The sequence below is a fragment of the Lolium rigidum genome, chromosome 1, assembly GCF_022539505.1.
Source record: "Lolium rigidum isolate FL_2022 chromosome 1, APGP_CSIRO_Lrig_0.1, whole genome shotgun sequence".
Taxonomy (NCBI): Eukaryota; Viridiplantae; Streptophyta; class Magnoliopsida; order Poales; family Poaceae; genus Lolium; species Lolium rigidum.
Window position 1 is genome coordinate 103,154,094 of NC_061508.1, and position 13,426 is coordinate 103,167,519.

The following is a 13,426-nucleotide window of genomic DNA, read 5'->3' on the forward strand; positions in this document are numbered from 1 at the left end:
AGATGGGCCGCGATCAAGATGGGCTTGGAGATTACATATAAAAGAAATACGTGAATCGGCCTCGTATGCAACGTTTGGGCTAGTTTGCCCTTGTATCATGTAACATATTAGATTACGTGTCGGTTAGGAGTCGGAGTTTTACCCGTGCACGGTTGGGTGCACGCCTGAATTAGAAAGTCCCTTGGACTATAAATATGTATCTAGGGTTTATGGAATAAACAACAACCAACGTTCAACACAAACAAATCTCGGCGCATCGCCAACTCCTTCGTCTCGAGGGTTTCTCCGGTAAGCACCATGCTGCCTAGATCGCATCTCGCGATCTAGGCAGCACAAGCCTACCCACGTTGTTCATGCGTTGCTCGTGCTGAAGCCTTTTTGATGGCGAGCAACGTAGTTATCTTAGATGTGTTAGGGTTAGCATTGTTCTTCGTATCATATGCTGTTGTAGTGCGACCCTTATGCATCTAGCCGCCCTTACACCTATCTCAGGTGTAGGGGCGGCACCCCGCTTGATCATAGTTTAGTGGATCTGATCCGTTACGGTTGCTCCTTGTTCTGCAAGGATTAGTTTAATATCCGCATTAGTTAGGCCCTACAAAGGGTTGGAGGATCCAGCGGCGTGTAGGGTGAAGTTTGCTAGCCCTAGAAAGGATGTTCCGGGGATCAACCTCGTGTTGGTTTTTAGGCCCCGTCTAGGATCGGCTTACGGTCACCGTGCGCGAGCGCGAGGCCCAATCGTGAGTAGGATGATCCGATTATGCGGTGAAAACCCTAAATCGTCGTAGATCTCATTAGCTTTATCTTGATCAAGCAGGACCACCATATATTCGGACACCTTGTACGAATCATGGGTGGATCGGCTCTTTGAGCCGATTCACGGGATAACTCGAGAGCCGATCGAGGCTCGTATTTAATGTTTACGTGTATGCCATGCAGGAAACTAAGCGAGGCATCATCCAACACCTTCCCGACCAGGTATAGGTCAGGTGGCACGCCCTTGCGATAGCATCGGACGTGTGACCAGGGAGGCTTTGCGGGCCGTCGCTCCGAGGGACTGGGGCCAGCCGCAGCCCTAGTTGTTCCCGGCTCTACTGTGTTGCCCGTCGCTGCCCGCCAGTGGGTTTCTGACGTCAACACATTCTGGCACGCCCGGTGGGACACCCTTCGACATCCACCACATCGCCATCTACATTCGAGATGGCGGAAAGCACTCCGGTCAAGTACGAGGATCTGCCTGATGAACTCAAGAAGAAACATGACGTGATCAAGGCAACCCTCGAAGCCGAACTCATCGGCTCTTTCCACGAACCCGCTCCCATGGCGTCGGGTGGAAGGGGTTCACACCCGAAGGCGCACTCGATGGAGTGGACCCGTCCGCCCCGTCGAAGAACGCACCAGGTCGCTGCGTCGGGAGATCAACTACATGGTGGCTCATTCGCCGCACCGCCACTACGAGAGCCCGGTGAACACTTTGGAGCGTGTCGCTCTACGCGTGGTCCAGGAAATCATGAGCCACCGGTATTCTCCGTCGGGACCAGCTGCGGGGACTTTCAAAGGAGAGATGCCACTCCGGTCCCATCCGCCGCTGCCGGTCGCATGGGCGGCACCGAAGCTGCCGAACTCATCGGCATACGTCGTCTACAAGATTGGTGGTGATCCTAGTGACTACCAATTCCTACCTGAGGCACCCAAGGAGATCCCGCACGGATACGCGTGCGCATACGTACCGGACCGCAATACCCGGGCACTCTCGAACCGAGGTTGCAACAGCGAGGGGCCTCCGGAACGACGGGAGGAACGTTGGGAGCGAGATCTTGAGAAGCAAACGTGGCTAGCTAAATACGCCACTCCGACAAACCTCCGAGCCCAGCTCCTGCAGCTTGGCTCGGAACCGGAAAAGCAAGCATGGCTGGTTAAGTATGCCACCCGGCGAATCTTCAGGGTTCGACACCGTCAGCCATCACCGCGGATCAGATTTGTACAATTCTGAAAGATCAGTTCGGCATGATGCCGAAAAGGAAGACGTTCGGCTACACCAAGCCGTACCCCAATGATTACGAACTGATCCCGCTACCACCCAAATATCGGCTCCCGGACTTCACAAAGTTTAGTGGATCAGATGGTTCCAGCTCCATCGAGCATGTGAGCCGATATTTGGCACAGCTGGGCACGATCTCAGCGATCGGACGAGTTGCGTGTGAGGTTCTTCGCACGGTCCCTCACGGGATCGGCTTTCGGGTGGTACACATCGCTGCCACCGAACTCCATCCGGACTTGGAAGCGATTGGAAGAGCGAGTTCCATGAGCGGTATCACTCGGAGGCTTCCGAGGTTGGTATTGCCGATCTAGCACAAGTACGACGAAGCGCGGGGAGACGAGTGTCGAATACGTCCGGCGCTTCAGGACCATTAGGAACCGATGCTTTTCGGCGCATGTAAGTGAAAAAGAAGCGGTCGAGTTGGCGGTGGTGGGTCTCTCATCATCGATTAAGGACGTGGCCTCCCAAGCGGACTACCCTTCATTGGCGCACATGGTGCGAAGGCTGTCGGCATATGAGCGAGCGCCACCCGGATGTCTACCGGGACAAATTCAAGCGTGCGGTGACCCCGGTTGAGGCGGACGAGGATGAAGGTGTTGCGGGAGATCGAGAGGTAGCGGTGGCTGAATGGACTCGAGCGGCGAGGCCCCGTGTCCCGCAAATGGGTGAAGCCACAAGGCCCTCCAAAAGGGTTCGACTTCGACGTGACCAAAGCTGAGCAGATTTTTGATCTCTTACTCACGGAGAAGCATATAAAGGTACCGAAGGCCACAAGATCCCCACGGTGCAAGAGGCTGAACGGAAAGCCATACCGCAAGTGGCATAACACGTTCACCCACACCACCAACGACTGCGGGTGTGGCGGCAGCAGATCCAAATGGCGATAGAAAATGGACGGTTAATTTTCAACCGGTACGCCATGAAGGTCGACACACACCCCTTCCCCGCCGTGAACATGGTGGAGTATACTTACCATGGAGGGTGCCAGCCGGATTTCTCGTGCAATATCAACATGGTAGGACCCGGACACCACTGCGGTAAGGACGGAGATGAGGGCAGCTGCTCTCATAGCAAAGATACGAGAGGAAGCCGCTCCACGCGATCGGCTCCGCCAAGACGGCAAGCGCTACGTCACGGAGGGAGAAGTGAAAAACATAAGGTATCAACGACCTCTCTCCGATCACCTCCTCAACAAGTATGTGAGTCGGTATGACCAACGCCGGCAATACAACGACGATGATGAAGAAGATCGTGCGGCTAGGGACGACGAGGAGACGTCATCGGCATGATCGCGAGGAGGAGGAGCACGAGCGCCGTGCCAAGGAAAAGTTGGGGGAGCGAGTCGACGAGGATAGGCACGGGACTGTCCCTTCTTCGGACACTGCTGGGATTCGGGAATGAGCCGATTGCCCAGCAACCGGCAATTGCCCGAATGCAACCGAGAAGAAGAAGGAGGCAGCCAACGTGTCCGTATTCAAGCGCCTAGGGCCTCTCCCGCCACAAAGCAAACGCGCCGAGTCCCCTCGGTTGAAAGATCTCGAAGATTCGGAAGACGAGGGAGAAGAAGAAGAACGAGTACCACCGGCCAAGGTGGTGCCCCGATGGACTCAGCCGTTCCCAAAAGCGCAGAGTTCAGCGATTGCGCGGCCTGGAGGAAGTCGAAAGGTTATACTTGCATACATTGAGGAAGGCAAGACCTGATCTGGCTGCGAAAGTTCAGCGAGCCCTGGATGAAGAGGGTCGTCCGCGGAAAATGGAGTGGCGTCCCAAGCAAAGGAAAGCCGATGACGAAACATCGGCTGGCACAAACATGGTACTCGTCCTTCCGACGAAGCTTAGTGCTCCACGATTACACGATGCACTCAAGGTGGACGACGAGCAAGCGCACCAACATGATAAAATCAGAGATTGGGCTGGTTTTATCCACTGGCCTAACCGTGTAGCTGGAGCAAATCAATGAGCAAACGTGGCGAGGCTGATCCTTGTGATCGGCCCCAAAAAATTTATGGAGGAACATTACAAAACCCTCATCGAGCAAGCAACGTGGAGGCCGATTCCAGCAATCGGCCAAAATTATCCTCACCATCCATTCCGCTCGGGTTCAACATGTAATCCAACAGGGGATACCTGAAGAGCCGATACCATCAATTCTCTTGACGGAATCGGCTCGGGGGCACCTAGGTGGATGAAACACGAGGATATGCGGTAGGAATGTCGTGCAAGTGCCCGGCAGCCCAAGATATTCTTTGATGATGGGTATGGAGGTATGGGGGCCGATACATAAATCGGCCGTAAAAAAAACAAAATTCAAAAATTTTTAAGCACAGCCGATGCAGCAGACATCGACTTAAGGATATAAAGCCGATACATAGCCATCAACTCAAGGGGAATAACTGTTACAATCAGAGGGTCAATGGAGCACGAAGGGAGACTCTAATGGAAGAACTCCTCAATGGAGTGGTTTAAGGGCTCAGGTCCTCTCTTCAAGAACAATGCCAAGAACAGCATGGACGTGCAGATCAGGTTAAGGATGGATTGTATCAAATCCGCCAAAGGAAGGAGCTGATCTGACCGGCAAGGCGCAGGAAGTAGACTGAAGAAGCTCGGGGGGCAGCTCACTCGGAAGGTTCTCTGCTCTGGAGAGCCGATTTTGTTGAAATCGGCTGGCTCTGCATCATGACTTGGAAACCGATGGCGACACGTTTGGTCAGCCCACTGCTATGCTCGCCTTGGTAGAGGCTCGGGGGGCAGCTGACTGCATAGATATTCTTTTCTTAAAAAGCCGATTGGGATTTCATCGGATAGCCCTCCATCATAACCTTTTTAAGGGGATTGGGCAGGTTTGAAGAGTATCTGAAGACCCAGATGTATCAACTTCAGCATCAAGTCGTTTCAGCAGTGGTTCTGGGGCTCTCGTAAGAGCGTTGATCTGCCTAGTTGTCCGCCAGAGCTCAAAGTCATCGGTTGGAAAAAGGCGAAAGATAGATCATGAAGGATTGATATGTTAACCTCAGCTTTCGGGCATTGATCAAATTCACGATCGCTCCGATGTCGAAGGGGTGAAGAATGGGTCATGAGAGACCGATGCGTTGTCATCAGCTCATTAAGCATTGGCTAAGTGACGATCGGCGGAATCAGTATTAAGGGAAATCGGCTAAATTGGCATAAAGGAAATCGGCAAATTCGAATTGGGGAATTTCTTCATTGATAAACCAGATTTCTTACATAGAAGAGCTGATTGCTCTCAAAAGGGAATACTAAGGGGATACATTGCCCCGTCTACTACTGCTGATCCTATACTAAGGGTCCTATCTACGGGCCGTCACTGCCCTCGTCATCACCCTCGTCGCCGGCCGTCGGCGCTGCTCCCGGTGGGCTCGTCGTCGGCTCGCTGCAGCGGCCACCAGCGGGACCTTCGTTGCCCTCATCCTCCTCGTCGTCGTCGTCGTCGTCGCTGTCGTAGTCACTGAGATTCCCCGGCCAGGGGCAGTGGCGCTTGGCCGGCGGCTCGTCGGAGGGGCTGTCGTCGTCCTCCTCCTCCTCCTCCTCCCTCACCTCCTCGGAAGTGGTGAAGTCATCCCAGGAGAAGCGATCGTCATCGCTCTCCTCCTCCGATTCCCCGACGGCGAGGAAGCGGAGGTCGCTCTCCCCACTGGTCAAGGACTTGTCGTCCTCGGACCAGATGGAGGAGGCGTGGTCTTCCGAGTCCCATTCTTCCGGTGCGCGAATGTCCGGCGGCGTCTCGCGGGAGGAGGAGGACCCAAGGGAAAGTTCCGATGAGGTGGAGGAAGAGGAAGACATGGTGCGCAGAAGGGCTTTTGGAGTGCTAATGCGGAGAGGATGAGGAAGAGAACTGTTCGGTGCGGTTAAATAAAAGAAGTGGGGATTTAATGTTCGAACAGTTTTCGAGGAGGTTGTGCCAAAAAACTGTCAAATCGTGCAGAGAAGTTGGGAAGGCAAGTGGTCATGATGGAAAATACTGCGACAGTTCTGCTCTGCCACGACATGACCCCTCGGAGGAAAAACAGAGTGGTTTTGAAATTATCATTACCAAAACCAGGGGGGCATGTGTTATCACCAGATTTTGGCTAAATCAGGAGATGGGCCGCGATCAAGATGGGCTTGGAGATTACATATAAAAGAAATACGTGAATCGGCCTCGTATGCAACGTTTGGGCTAGTTTGCCCTTGTATCATGTAACATAGTAGATTACGTGTCGGTTAGGAGTCGGAGTTTTACCCGTGCACGGTTGGGTGCACGCCTGAATTAGAAAGTCCCTTGGACTATAAATATGTATCTAGGGTTTATGGAATAAACAACAACCAACGTTCAACACAAACAAATCTCGGCGCATCGCCAACTCCTTCGTCTCGAGGGTTTCTCCGGTAAGCACCATGCTGCCTAGATCGCATCTCGCGATCTAGGCAGCCTAAGCCTACCCACGTTGTTCATGCGTTGCTCGTGCTGAAGCCTTTTTGATGGCGAGCAACGTAGTTATCTTAGATGTGTTAGGGTTAGCATTGTTCTTCGTATCATATGCCTGTTGTAGTGCGACCCTTATGCATCTAGCCGCCCTTACACCTATCTCGGGTGTAGGGGCGGCACCCCGCTTGATCATAGTTTAGTGGATCCGATCCGTTACGGTTGCTCCTTGTTCTGCAAGGATTAGTTTAATATCCGCATTAGTTAGGCCCTACAAAGGGTTGGAGGATCCAGCGGCGTGTAGGGTGAAGTTTGCTAGCCCTAGAAAGGATGTTCCGGGGATCAACCTCGTGTTGGTTTTTAGGCCCTGTCTAGGATCGGCTTACGGTCACCGTGCGCGAGCGCGAGGCCCAATCGTGAGTAGGATGATTCGATTATGCGGTGAAAACCCTAAATCATCATAGATCTCATTAGCTTTATCTTGATTAAGCAGGACCACCATATATTCGGACACCTTGTACGAATCATGGGTGGATCGGCTCTTTGAGCCGATTCACAGGATAACCTGAGAGCCGATCGAGGCTCGTATTTAATGTTTACGTGTATGCCATGCGGGAAACTAAGCGAGGCATCATCCAACACCTTCCCGACCGGGTATAGGTCGGGTGGCACGCCCTTGCGATAGCATCGGACGTGTGACCGGGAGGCTTTGCGGGCCGTCGCTCCGAGGGATCGGGGCCGGCCGCAGCCCTAGTTGTTCCCGGCTCTACTCGTGTTGCCCGTCGCTGCCCGCCGGTGGGTTTCGACGTCAACACATTCTCGGCACGCCGGTGGGACACCCTTCGACATCCACCACATCGCCATCTACATTCGAGATGGCGGAAAGCACTCCGGTCAAGTACGAGGATCTGCCTGATGAACTCAAGAAGAAACATGACGTGATCAAGGCAACCCTCGAAGCCGAACTCATCGGCTCTTTCCACAGAACCCGCTCCCATGGCGTCAGGTGGAAGGGGTTCACACCCGAAGGCGCACTCGATGGAGTGGACCTGTCCGCCCGTCGAAGAACGCACCGAGTCGCCGCGTCGGGAGATCAACTACATGGTGGCTCATTCGCCGCACCGCCACTGCGAGAGCCCGGTGAACACTTTGGAGCGTGTCGCTCCGCGCGTGGTCCGAGAAATCATGAGCCACCGGTATTCTCCGTCGGGACCAGCTGCGGGGACTTTCAAAGGAGAGATGCCACTCCGGTCCCATCCACCGCTGCCGTTCGCATGGGCGGCACCGGAAGTGCCGAACTCATCGGCATACGTCGTCTACAAGATTGGTGGTGATCCTAGTGACTACCAATTCCTACCCGAGGCACCCAAGGAGATCCCGCACGGATACGCGTGCGCATACGTACCGGACCGCAATACCCGGGCACTCTCGAACCGAGGTTGCAACGGCGGGGGCCTGCGGAACGACGGGAGGAACGTCGGGAGCAGATCTTGAGAAGCAAACGTGGCTGGCTAAATACGCCACTCCGACAAACCTCCGAGCCCGGCTCTGCCGGTTGGCTCGGAACCGGAAAAGCAAGCATGGCTGGTTAAGTATGCCACCCGGCGAATCTTCGGGGTTCGACACCGTCGGCCATCACCGCGGATCAGATTTGTACAATTCGAAAGATCGGTTCGGCATGATGCCGAAAAGGAAGACGTTCGGCTACACCAAGCCGTACCCCAATGATTACGAACTGATCCCGCTACCACCCAAATATCGGCTCCCGGACTTCACAAAGTTTAGTGGATCGGATGGTTCCGGCTCCATCGAGCATGTGAGCCGATATTTGGCACAGGCTGGGCACGATCTCGGCATCGGACGAGTTGCGTGTGAGGTTCTTCGCACGAGTCCCTCACGGGATCGGCTTTCGGGTGGTACACATCGCTGCCACCGAACTCCATCCGGACTTGGAAGCGATTGGAAGAGCGGTTCCATGAGCGGTATCACTCGGAGGCTTCCGAGGTTGGTATTGCCGATCTAGCACAAGTACGACGAAGCGCGGGGAGACGAGTGTCGAATACGTCCGGCGCTTCGGGACCATTAGGAACCGATGCTTTTCGGCGCATGTAAGTGAAAAAGAAGCGAGTCGAGTTGGCGGTGGTGGGTCTCTCATCATCGATTAAGGACGTGGCCTCCCAAACGAGACTACCCTTCATTGGCGCACATGGTGCGGAAGGCTGTCGGCATATGAGCGGCGCCACCCGGATGTCTACCGGGACAAATTCAAGCGTGCGGTGACCCCGGTTGAGGCGGACGAGGATGAAGGTGCTCGCGGGAGATCGAGAGGTAGCAGTGGCTGAATGGACTCGAGCGGCAGGCCCCGTGTCCTGCAAATGGGTGAAGCCACAAGGCCCTCCAAAAGGGTTCGACTTCGACGTGACCAAAGCCGAGCAGATTTTTGATCTCTTACTCACGGAGAAGCATATAAAGGTACCCGAAGGCCACAAGATCCCCACGGTGCAAGAGCTGAACGGAAAGCCATACCGCAAGTGGCATAACACGTTCACCCACACCACCAACGACTGCAGGGTGTGGCGGCGGCAGATCCAAATGGCGATAGAAAATGGACGGTTAATTTTCAACCGGTACGCCATGAAGGTCGACACACACCCCTTCCCCGCCGTGAACATGGTGGAGTATACTTACCATGGAGGGTGCCAGCCGGATTTCTCGTGCAATATCAACATGGTAGGACCCGGACACCACTCCGGTAAGGACGGAGATGAGGGCAGCTGCTCTCATAGCAAAGATACGAGAGGAAGCCGCTCCACGCGATCGGCTCCGCCAAGACGGCAAGCGCTACGTCACAGAGGGAGAAGTGAAAAACATAAGGTATCAACGACCTCTCTCTGATCACCTCCTCAACAAGTATGTGAGTCAGTATGACCAACGCCGGCAATACAACGACGATGATGAAGAAGATCGTCTGGCTAGGGACGACAGGAGACGTCATCGGCATGATCGCGAGGAGGAGGAGCACGAGCGCCGTGCCAAGGAAAAGTTGGGGGAGCGAGTCGACGAGGATAGGCACTGGGACTGTCCCTTCTTCAGACACTGCTGGGATTCAGGAATGAGCCGATTGCCCACAACCGGCAATTGCCCAGAATGCAACCAGAAGAAGAAGGAGGCAACCAACGTGTCCGTATTCAAGCGCCTAGGGCCTCTCCCGCCACAAAGCAAACGCGCTGAGTCCCCTCGGTTGAAAGATCTCGAAGATTCAGAAGACGAGGGAGAAGAAGAAGACAGGTACCACCGGCCAAGGTGGTGCTCCGATGGACTCGGCCGTTCCCAAAAGCGCGAGTTCAGCGATTGCGCGGCTCGGAGGAAGCCGAAAGGTTATACTTGCATACATTGAGGAAGGCAAGACCTGATCTGGCTGCGAAAGTTCAGCGGGCCCTGGATGAAGAGGGTCGTCCGCGGAAAATGGAGTGGCGTCCCAAGCAAAGGAAAGCCGATGACGAAACATCGGCTGGCACAAACATGGTACTCGTCCTTCCGACGAAGCTTAGTGCTCCACGATTACACGATGCACTCAAGGTGGACGACAGCAAGCGCACCAACATGATAAAATCAGAGATTGGGCTGGTTTTTTCCACTGGCCTAACCGTGTAGCCGGAGCAAATCAATGAGCAAACGTGGCGAGGCTGATCCTTGTGATCGGCCCCAAAAAATTTATGGAGGAACATTACAAAACCCTCATCGAGCAAGCAACGTGGAGGCCGATTCCAGCAATCGGCCAAAATTATCCTCACCAGCCATTCTGCCTCGGTTCAGCATGTAATCCAACAGGGGATACCTAAAGAGCCGATACCATCAATTCTCTTGACAGAATCGGCTCGGGGGGCACCTAGGTGGATGAAACACGAGGATATGCAGTAGGAATGTCGTGCAAGTGCCCAGCAGCCCAAGATATTCTTTGATGATGGGTATGGAGGTATGGGGGCCGATACATAAATCGGCCGTAAAAAAAACAAAATTCAAAAAATTTTAAGCACAGCCGATGCAGCAGACATCGACTTAAGGATATAAAGCCGATACATAGCCATCAACTCAAGGAGACTCTAATGGAAGAACTCCTCAATGGAGTGGTTTAAGGGCTCAGGTCCTCTCTTCAAGAACAATGCCAAGAACAGCATGGACGTGCAGATCAGGTTAAGGATGGATTGTATCAAATCCGCCAAAGGAAGGAGCTGATCTGACCGGCAAGGCGCAGGAAGTAGACTGAAGAAGCTCGGGGGGCAGCTCACTCTGAAGGTTCTCTGCTCTGGAGAGCCGATTTTGTTGAAATCGGCTGGCTCTGCATCATGACTTGGAAACCGATGGCGACACGTTTGGTTAGCCCACTGCTATGCTCGCCTTGGTAGAGGCTCGGGGGGCAGCTGACTGCATAGATATTCTTTTCTTAAAAAGCCGATTGGGATTTCATCGGATAGCCCTCCATCATAACCTTTTTAAGGGGATTGGGCAGGTTTGAAGAGTATCTGAAGACCCAGATGTATCAACTTCAGCATCAAGTCGTTTCGAGCAGTGGTTCGGGGCTCTCGTAAGAGCGTTGATCTGCCTAGTTGTCCGCCGCAGCTCAAAGTCATCGGTTGGAAAAAGGCGAAAGATAGATCGTGAAGGATTGATATGTTAACCTCAGCTTTCGGGCATTGATCAAATTCACGATCGCTCCGATGTCGAAGGGGTGAAGAATGGGTCATGAGAGACCGATGCGTTGTCATCGGCTCATTAAGCATTGGCTAAGTGACGATCGGCGGAATCAGTATTAAGGGAAATTGGCTAAATTGGCATAAAGGAAATCGGCAAATTCGAATTGGGGAATTTCTTCATTGATAAACTAGATTTCTTACATAGAAGAGCTGATTTCTCTCAAAAGGGAATACTAAGGGGATACATTGCCCCGTCTACTACTGCTGATCCTATACTAAGGGTCCTATCTACGGGCCGTCACTGCCCTCGTCATCACCCTCGTCGCTGCTGTCGGCGCTGCTCCCGGTGGGCTCGTCGTCGCTGCTGCAGCGGCCACCAGCGGGACCTTCGTTGTCCTCATCCTCCTCGTCGTCGTCGTCGTCGTCCGCCGTCGTAGTCACCGAGATTCCCCGGCCGAGGGCGGTGGCGCTTGGCCGGCGGCTCGTCGGAGGGGCTGTCATCGTCGTCCTCCTCCTCCTCCTCCCTCACCTCCTCGGAAGTGGTGAAGTCATCCCAGGAGAAGCGATCGTCATCGCTCTCCTCCTCCGATTCCCCGACGGCGAGGAAGCGGAGGTCGCTCTCCCCACTGGTCAAGGACTTGTCGTCCTCGGACCAGATGGAGGAGGCGTGGTCTTCCAGGTCCCATTCTTCTGGTGCGCGAATGTCCGGCGGCGTCTCGCGGGAGGAGGAGGACCCAAGGGAAAGTTCCGATGAGGTGGAGGAAGAGGAAGACATGGTGCGCAGAAGGGCTTTTGGAGTGCTAATGCGGAGAGGATGAGGAAGAGAACTGTTCGGTGCGGTTAAATAAAAGAAGTGGGGATTTAATGTTCGAACAGTTTTCGAGGAGGTGGTGCCAAAAAACTGTCAAATCGTGCAGAGAAGTTGGGAAGGCAAGTGGTCATGATGGAAAATACTGCGACAGTTCTGCTCTGCCACGACATGACCCCTCGGAGGAAAAAAACAGAGTGGTTTTGAAATTATCATTACCAAAACCAGGGGGGCATGTGTTATCACCAGATTTTGGCTAAATCAGGAGATGGGCCGCGATCAAGATGGGCTTGGAGATTACATATAAAAGAAATACGTGAATCGGCCTCGTATGCAACGTTTGGGCTAGTTTGCCCTTGTATCATGTAACATAGTAGATTACGTGTCGGTTAGGAGTCGGAGTTTTACCCGTGCACGGTTGGGTGCACGCTCGAATTAGAAAGTCCCTTGGACTATAAATATGTATCTAGGGTTTATGGAATAAACAACAACCAACGTTCAACACAAACAAATCTCGGCGCATCGCCAACTCCTTCGTCTCGAGGGTTTCTCCGGTAAGCACCATGCTGCCTAGATCGCATCTCGCGATCTAGGCAGACAAGCCTACCCACGTTGTTCATGCGTTGCTCGTGCTTGAAGCCTTTTTGATGGCGAGCAACGTAGTTATCTTAGATGTGTTAGGGTTAGCATTGTTCTTCGTATCATATGCCTGTTGTAGTGCGACCCTTATGCATCTAGCCGCCCTTACACCTATCTCGGGTGTAGGGGCGGCACCCCGCTTGATCATAGTTTAGTGGATCTGATCCGTTACGGTTGCTCCTTGTTCCGCAAGGATTAGTTTAATGTCCGCATTAGTTAGGCCCTACAAAGGGTTGGAGGATCCAGCGGCGTGTAGGGTGAAGTTTGCTAGCCCTAGAAAGGATGTTCCGGGGATCAACCTCGTGTTGGTTTTTAGGCCCTGTCTAGGATCGGCTTACGGTCACCGTGCGCGAGCGCGAGGCCCAATCGTGAGTAGGATGATCCGATTATGCGGTGAAAACCCTAAATCGTCGTAGATCTCATTAGCTTTATCTTGATTAAGCAGGACCACCATATATTCGGACACCTTGTACGAATCATGGGTGGATCGGCTCTTTGAGCCGATTCACAGGATAACCTGGGAGCCGATCGAGGCTCGTATTTAACGTTTACGTGTATGCCATGCAGGAAACTAAGCGAGGCATCATCCAACACCTTCCACGACCAGGTATAGGTCAGGTGGCACGCCCTTGCGATAGCATCGGACGTGTGACCAGGAGGCTTTGCGGGCCGTCGCTCTGAGGGACTGGGGCCAGCCGCAGCCCTAGTTGTTCCCGGCTCTACTGTGTTGCCCGTCGCTGCCCGCCAGTGGGTTTCTGACGTCAACAGACACTGGAGTTCCTTCTTCGTGGTAGGTGGCTTCATTGTTCGTAATGCCTCCT